Source organism: Gymnogyps californianus, chromosome 3 (assembly GCF_018139145.2).
Source record: "Gymnogyps californianus isolate 813 chromosome 3, ASM1813914v2, whole genome shotgun sequence".
In the NCBI taxonomy this organism is placed as follows: Eukaryota; Metazoa; Chordata; class Aves; order Accipitriformes; family Cathartidae; genus Gymnogyps; species Gymnogyps californianus.
This window is the reverse complement of record NC_059473.1, coordinates 105478982-105487478: the sequence shown is the minus strand read 5'-3', so window position 1 is coordinate 105487478 and position 8497 is coordinate 105478982. Positions and strand designations below refer to the sequence as shown.

Sequence of the window (8497 nt, the reverse complement as noted above, 5' to 3'; positions counted from 1 at the left end):
TTCTGGGGTTTTGTGTTGTCTGCTGGAACTGGCTGTGTGAGGAGGGAAATGCTATGCTTTGGAATTTGGTCCTGAGTGATTTATGAAAAGCTAGATCTCATAACCCTAGGTCCACATGTGCAAAATGAGGAACAGCAGTGTTGTTGACTGATAACATACTGTCTTTCTAAGTTGAATATGTTTAATTATGGTCTTATGTTCTTTTACTCAACTTCTTAATATTGTAGTCTATGGGAGAGGGTGAAAGTAACTTTACAGGCAGGTAGTAAGCAGGTAATTTTGTAAGATTCTTCTCTGTGTGCAGTTCCTAATGAGCGGGGTTCACATTTGCATTGCATGATAGCTGATTTGGATGCAGTATGAGAGCACAAAGCTTGATCACATATGCACTCCAGCAATCATCGGCTCTTCTTCATATGATGTTAAAATACGTATGTACATTAACGTCTTTTTCTTTGTTGCAACAGGTTCTGCCTGGCATACTGCAGAAGCATTGCTGTATTTTACCTGACAGGAACACAGGTAAACTTTTTTCTTAATTAGTTAATGTTGTAATATGAATTAGAGAAATGCAAACACAAATTGGATAATATAGAGAAGTCTTGTTTGCTATTTACTGTCATTGAAGTTCTTTTCTAGGGAGTGACTGCTTGGATGTTTTGTTTAAATTACCTGCTTTCTTGTGAAGATTTTGTGTATTCTGTTACCTTTCTGGAGCTATTGCTGTTGTAGAGACTGCTATCAGGTCTGGCTTATAAAGGTATTTGTATGAACTTTTGAAGTGTCTCTATTGTTAATTATAAATTTACAATTTTGGCAAGAAAAGCGGTTTAATACTGGAGTCTGCAGTCTAGTCCTGTTGATTCACAAAGGTGCTAAGCAGTAAGTCTTATGCATAGCTCTGACTGCAGATAAATGCTTGCTTTATCCTTATTTTTCAGAAACTAGAGGAGTAGACAGAAGGAGTATCACTAATGATGCCTTGCTATTGTGCAGGAGGAGACTTAAAGTAATACCTTTGTGACCAGAAAAATCAATTGATGAGAACGATAACATGGATGAGAAGAAAGTGATGATTTAATTTTACATTCTTTTATTACAGGAAAAACAATTTCTTTTAAAATAGTTTAAAAACCTATTTTAAAATTTTATAAATTGGGTGAAAGTAACTGCATATGCAATTGTGAGTTTGATTTAACAGACTAATTTCAGAAAAGTAGGAGAAAAAATATAGCTTATTTTTGATATCTTCTTAATAGAACATACGTGATTGCTTGCAGCTCTTAAGGCTTCATTCACCCTTCCCCCAATAGCTACCATTAAAATAAACCGGTTTGTTCCTTGGCTTGCTATTACTTGTATTTCAGGCATAGTTTGCACTAAGGGTAATTGCATAGAGAACTTGACAACTGTGTTGAACTGTAGTGTGACTTGTGGTTACCTGCAACGGCTCAAATGAAATTTAAAATCTCATGTCCATTTTCATCTGTGAACACGGGAGAAGTACTATAGCAAGACAGTTAAAAATACACCTCTTCTAGCAAGAACGTGAAAGTTTATAATGAGTGAACAGATTGCAGACAGACTTTGGCCTTCATATTTATTTCAAGCTTTCCTGAAAACTGGACTAAGGAATCATGGTATAATGACCTCAGCCCAGTCTGTGTGCTCCTGTGCTAATATCCTGTGCCAATTATCTTTTTTTTCTTTTATTTGTAATATGAGAATTTGATCCAGATTCCTTTGATGACCAAACTCTTCTTGACTTGTACAGAAGTGTATCAAGTGGATATCAAAGCCAGTGTTACCTGAAGTGATGGCCTGGAGTTGGGCAGTAAGACTGACCATTTATCTAAAGAGGGTGAAATATGCCTTTATAATCAATATCAAGAAACCCATTTATCTAAAATCCCAGTCACCTTCAAAAGTCCCTCCATTTGGACATAAGAGAAGGGAGGAGCTTGCTAATGTAAAATTTGGTTTTGAAAATTTTGAACTAAGCTCTTTGAAGAGGAAACCTATCAGGTTTTGGAACATAACAACTGCTGTACAACTCAAGCACACTTAGGTATGAAAATAACTGTGACTTCTATTGCTTCTGTGTGACTGCTGCAGTAAGTATTTTTATGCCTACCTATTATATAGTTGGGAGTTGCCAGCAGGTGCAAAGTAAATGATGTCTGTGTTCCATTTTCCCCATTTCCCCCATTTATGGTGTTTAAATACTTGGCAGAGAGAAGGAGAAGGAGAGTTCAGACAGGACATGGGGGATTTTTCAGCTCCTTTCTGGAGGAAAAGAATGACTGAATTTTTGAGTTTGATTCATTGAGTCTATTAGAGATAGGTGAACCATTTTCTTGTCTGATTATGTCTGAATCAGCTAGTCCAAACTAAGAAGATAACATTCATTAAATTTGTGTAAATGTGGAACATGCTATTTGCATTCAAATGTATACATTTGAATGCAATCTTGTCCAGCTCCATTCTCATTAAGTGAGCCCAGAGAAATTGCCTGATTGCAAGCTGTAGGTCTATGTCTGTGTTGGGCTGCTGCTATTTGGAGGAATTTAACAATGATGTGCAGACTTAGGTGTTGCTCCTGATAAAAAGGAGGGAAGTATAGAGATGGACTAGGGGGAGGGATGGGAGAAGAAAGAGGGGAAGAAGCATAAAATAAGACGTACAAAACCTTTAGGGAAGAACACATGCTGTAGGGAGTAGGGATGGGTGAAAGGGAGAGATGCAGTAGTAGTTTCCCCACTTGTTTATATCCATTCAACAGTTCACACGTGGCCAGCTTGGGGGTCTTGGGCTCCTCGTTCAAGACTGCCCCCATGACCAGCTTCTGTCACGCTGTTAGCACAGGAGCTGTACCCCAGAGAAAGAAATGAGCCCTTGGAAACAATGAGGCCAGTGCTGCTAGGCCATCCTTTCATCTGGCTGCCTTTCAGACCTAGCCTAACCTTGATTCTTGGGGAATATATGCAATTAGCCTTAAAAGTAGTATGGCCCCAGATTGCCTGTACTCTTGTCCTGGTTTCGGCTAGGACAGAGTTAATTTTCTTCCTAGTAGCTGGTATAGTGCTGTGTTTTGGATTTAGTAGGAAAACAGTGTTGATAGCACACTGATGTTTTTAGTTGTTGCTAAGTAGTGTTTATACCAAGTCAAGGATTTTTCAGCTTCTCATGCCCAGCCAGCAAGAAGGCTGGAGGGGCACAAGAAGCTGGGAGGGGACACAGCCAGGACAGCTGACCCAAACTGGCCAAAGGAATATTCCATACCATATGGCATCATGCCCAGTATATAAACTGGGGGAGTTGGCTGGGAGGGGCGGCTCGGGAACTAACTGGGCATCGGTCAACGAGTGGTGAGCAATTGCATTGTGCACCACTTGCTTTGTATAGTTTAATTGTTTTAGTATTACTAGTGTCATATTATTGTTATCATTGTTTTTTATTCCTCTCTGTCCTATTAAACTGTCTTTATCTCAACCCATGAGGTTTTTTTTCTGATTCTCTCCCCCGTCCCACTGGGTGGGGGGGGAGTGAGCGAGCGGCTGCGTGGTGCTTAGTTGCCGGCTGGGGTTAAACCATGACAACCCTAGAAAATTGCATGTCCCACTGTCTCTTCCTGCACTGTGTAAGAGTTTGAAGTGGCAACACTTAATCTGTCAGTACTGATATTCTGTATTTGTAAGCTGGAGAAGAGAGCTATGCATGGAAAGAAAGGTACATGGGAGTGATGATCACCTTCCCCTGGTGACAGTGTGTTAGTACTTCTAGCATGAACTTTTATTCTCAGTGCTTATAATTTGGCTATAAAAACATCTCCTGCAGAGCCTTTCAAAAGGGAGGATAAAAAAAGTAATTCAGCTGTTCCACAGCAATGCAGTTTTGGAAGAAGACACATATTTAACAAGATTAGGTGTTTCAAAGGTTAAAGAATGATTCATTTTTCAAACATGTAAAACATTTACAAAATCTCAATCTCTGCATAAAACACTGAGTGCTGCTAGTTGGTTGGTTGCATTAAGCTTTTCTAATAGACAGTGGTGTTTCATTTCTTAAGTGTTAATTTATTTGTGGCTTTCCATTAATAATAAATATATTTTCATTACTAAATTGAAAGTTCATATAGCATGCACTGGCATAATTCGTGTTCACTATCATGTTAGCTGGTATCCAGAACCTGTATTTGTTACATACCCTATGCCTCAAGAAGCAAAAGATCCCAGACCAGACACCTTTATTCTGCACTTCCTTCTTATATGCCATAAGCATACAGTAAGAGCTGTATTGATGTCCCTTCTCAGTTTCTTTCCATCTCCCATAACTTAACCAGCCAGCAACAACTGGGATGCATTAGTGGTTATAATGTTAATTGGAAGAAAAGCAGTTACATGCTCTGTACAGGTGTTACTACCAAGATCATAAGGGGAAACAGTGTGAAGGTTCTAATGACCTGGTGGGGAGCAGCTTGCTTATTTTCTTGAATTACAACCCTCTCTCTCTCCAGCTCCAGCTGGGAGAAATAACCCACCCCTTTTGATGGACATTCACCACCCTCTGTGTACACAGGCAGCCAGCTCTAATTCCCTTTATAAATATTTCCCAGCAGTGATCCATCCCCTGCTAACGGGAGCTCTTCAGCCAAGTCAGAAGTCCCTCTCGTTACTGCGTGATCACTTCTGTAAACCTTAGACAGATGCTAAGGCTGTCCTTCCCCCCTCCCTTCCCCCTCAGCAAGGTTCTTAGTTATGATAATGGTTTAGAGAGCTGTTCACACAGTATGAGCAGTACACTTGGTTTCTACCCTCGAAATGAAGATAGCCATTAAATACAACATGTTTTGGCATTCCTAAAAAAAATCAAAAATTGAGAGGTAGGAATGCAGCTTTGAAACAGAGAAGTCAATGTACCCTGATGTGGGCTGCTTTTTATTTAAATTTATGTATTTTTTAAATTTATTTTTATTTCCAGTCTTGCTTGGAATAGAACTATTCAGGCAGTACATGTGGGTAGTTTAGGTATAGATAATTTCATACAAATAAAAAGAGGAAATATATCTGAAAGATTATACTTTTGTGTATGCTGTGTTTAAGCAGTCTTAGACCAGATAAGTGAATTATTTGGAGTTTGATTTTTGTTTATCCCAGAGCTCCCTGTATCATGATCTAGCACAGTAAATGATCCTCAAGGTGAGCACAAATATACTTGGTGCAGTAAAATGTGAGTTATCGATGGGACTTATTACCAGAAGGTGCTCTCCGCAATTTTTACCATTGCTGCAGCTGTTAAATGGACATTCTTGCACTGCAGAGATGCTGATAGTTGTGTGCTTTGTCTGCTGCTGTTGTACTCTTAGTACACAGTTAGTAGTTTCCTGTCATGCAAGGGAATTGCACAAACAGCTTCTGTACTATCCTTTTCCTTCATAGCCATGAGTTTAATATGTTGTGGACTGCAAATTTGGGCTCATTTTTTCCACTGAAGATCCCAAAGGAAGGAATGAATCAATAGTCACTAACAGCTTCTTGGGTTGATTCATTCTTTGATGCTTTAAGCTTGAATTTCCCCTCTCATAATGAAGGAGAACATAGGTACAATAAAAAGCATCTGCACCTATCTCACTGACTTGATTCTGATAAATAGCTCTTTTAAACTTTAAACAACACTCTTAAAAAAAAAAAAAGATTTATGCCATCTGAAGTTTATTAATCATCCATTTTCAGGTCAGCTCTTGTGTGCTGATATTGAACTTGCACAAAACGTTAAATCCTTGGTTATAATCATTCTCTTGCACAAGATGTTAAATCCTTGGTTATAATCATTCTCTTTTGTTCACTGCATTGGCTAAAATTACATTGAAAAAAAGTGTGACCAATGTTCTGCTCTCTGCAAAGAATGAGTAATATCTGCTTGAGAGAGTAGTAATTGCTTTATATACAAAAGCAGGAGTTTAATAATAACCAATCTCTTCTTTGGGTAAAGTATAGCCCAAGACTGTAATGTTTCATCCTTAGCTTGTTTGCTTTTCTTCCTGTTGCTTGAAGAGCAAATATTGAACAGGAGAAAAATCTAAGATGGTATTAAAAAGAACTCCTGCATTAAACTTTACTAAATTGGATAAAGAAGTTAACATTGCTTTTTTTTTTCCTTAACTATATCTACAACTGTGTTGCCTTAGTAGCTTTTAAAATAAAAGGAGTGTGGATTGGTGCTCAAAACCAATGTGTTTTATAACTAGCAAATATTTTACTAACTACTAGTTAATTTTTTTCATATATATATTTATTCAAATGCAATGGATATTTGTAAGAAGAGCCATCCAAATGACTGGGCTCACAATGCGTATGTATGAACTGTACAGCAGCCAGTTTGATTTCACAGAAGGGATTACAGGACAATGTTCAGAAGCCAAAGTCCTGTTACAAAAATAACTTACCATATTCATTAGCATATCATCTTCCATCTGAACATTTTGAAGTACTTAATTAATTGTGATGAATTTTTGTCTTGTGCTGTTGAGATAAAGAATTTTTATTCCTGTGTTTCATAGAAGAGAAAATCAGATTATCAGCTGGTGCAATGCAAGAATATTCACTAGGGTTATGTATCATCCTCTTTAGAAATTCTTTTCTTAAACTGAGATTATCCTTTTACTTTCAAGATGTAGCTATAGATTTTTAGACAGTTCCTGCAGATTTCACCTGCTGTCTACTTGCTGAGTTCAATATGAGCGTTCTCATTCAGATGTTCAGCTGCAGGCTGCCTGCTGGTACTTTCCAGCCTGGTTTCCACGGAAATGGGAATTAGAGGGGCGAAAATAAAGCAAGAGTAAGTATTTTCTTAATCTTCTAGTTAATCCGGATGTTCTTATACCTTGGTATCAAGGTTGTTTTGCTTTTAGTTGGCTAAACATACGATGCCAACTTTTGCAAAATAAAAAATAAATAAAACTTGTCATTAGAGCTGTGATGAGCAATACCTGTTACTATAACTCTGTAGAGGTGTCGGGGATCACCATTAAAGGATGAAGAAGGGAGAACTGAACTGGACTGTGCAAGGATAAACTGATGAAAGAGTGTGAGGCAATACCCAGTGGCAGAGGTGATAACCTGTGACAGAACTTCTTGTCAGACGTAGCTTGCATTGTGAAAAATGTTGACAGTAATTAATTGAATAGTGCCACATGAACCTGGGGGAGGAAAACATCCAGTTCAGAGAAGATCTAATTTAAATGCTCCGGACTGAAACTGAAACAAAAGACATCATCTAATGCATTCAGAACATAATTTAGGGCGCTCATGTTTCCTTAGAGATTCCTGCTCTCCTCTTTTCCTCCACGTTACTGATACTACCATATCAGCAAAGTCAGGACTGTGGAGCAGTCGCCGTACAAATGGGTGTATGGTGAGGTAAAATTTCTACTTACTGCAAGCAGCGTATTCTTATATACACTCTTCTGCCCTTTCCCCAGTGGCTGAACCCCAGCCATGACTTTGTGTTAGCTTATCCTTGGGAAGAGGAGATCTGGGATCTCTAGGCCAGACCTCTGTTTCTTTTATTTTGGCCAGAAGTGACCAGTCAAGTTAGCACGAAGTCGGGCACAGGGAGGGAGCAGGCCTACGCCATGCCCCAAGGAGGATCAGCTATACCCACCTCTTTCCTGACAGATGCTTGTGTGGCCTTTCCGTGCCTTTTATTCAGCTCCTCCAACCTCACCAGCGAAAACTTTTCCTGATACATAGCCTGAGCCTTCCTTGCTGCACCTTAAGCTCATTAACTTGTGTGGACGGTGGGTGCCTCCTGTTTCTCAGCTCCTGGCAGATACCTTTTATATACCTGAAGGCTGTTTATCCTGTCTTCCCTCTCGCTGGATTTTGTCATCTAGGTTAACAAATTCCACTTCTCACCTCTTTTGTGTATGTTGCACTAGTGTACATCTAAACCTGACATGTTTTGATTGTAACTTACTGAAATATGAGCCTTTTTTCACCCGCCAGATTTGTTCAGAAGAGAATGCACAGTGTAGCAGTTCTCTAACATGACATGTGACGGTTCCCTAAACATGGCATCATCTTTGATTAGCTAGTATCTAATGTCCCATTTTTACACTACAGAAACTCTCATATACTTCAGTCTGTGACCTTTCTTCTTCCAGAAGACTTGGTTGACTTGGGTGAGTATGTTAAAACTGGCTAGAGACTTGAAAAAGAAAGGGGTTTTGTTTACTTGTTTTTCTTTAGTACTAGTTCAATTCTGGAAAGGTGATCTTATAGTAGGAACGAATGTAACCTAAATAGTTAAAAACCAGGAGGTTTGAGTAAAGATACCAAGATCTTTTATTTTAATATTCCTGAGTGGGTGGGTTTTCACTTCTTGTTTTCCTGATTCTCTTCCCCTCACAACAGCCTACAAAGTGAATATCAGCCTATTACCCAAACTTTGGTTTTCATCCGTGTTTTTCTCTAGCTTTTCTCATATCTACAGAAGA

General features: G+C 38.8%; 1 protein-coding gene across 1 annotated transcript in view; it reads left to right on the top strand.

Moving 5' to 3' along the window:
- The first annotated feature begins 464 nt into the window (after positions 1 to 464).
- The window catches only part of DLGAP2 (DLG associated protein 2), a 392137-nt gene continuing 384104 nt past the window's right edge, over positions 465 to 8497 (top strand). Inside the window, exon 1 of the mRNA XM_050893444.1 lies at positions 465 to 522. The gene's annotated coding sequence lies outside the window, so the exon portion shown is untranslated. The remainder of the gene's footprint in view (positions 523 to 8497) is intronic.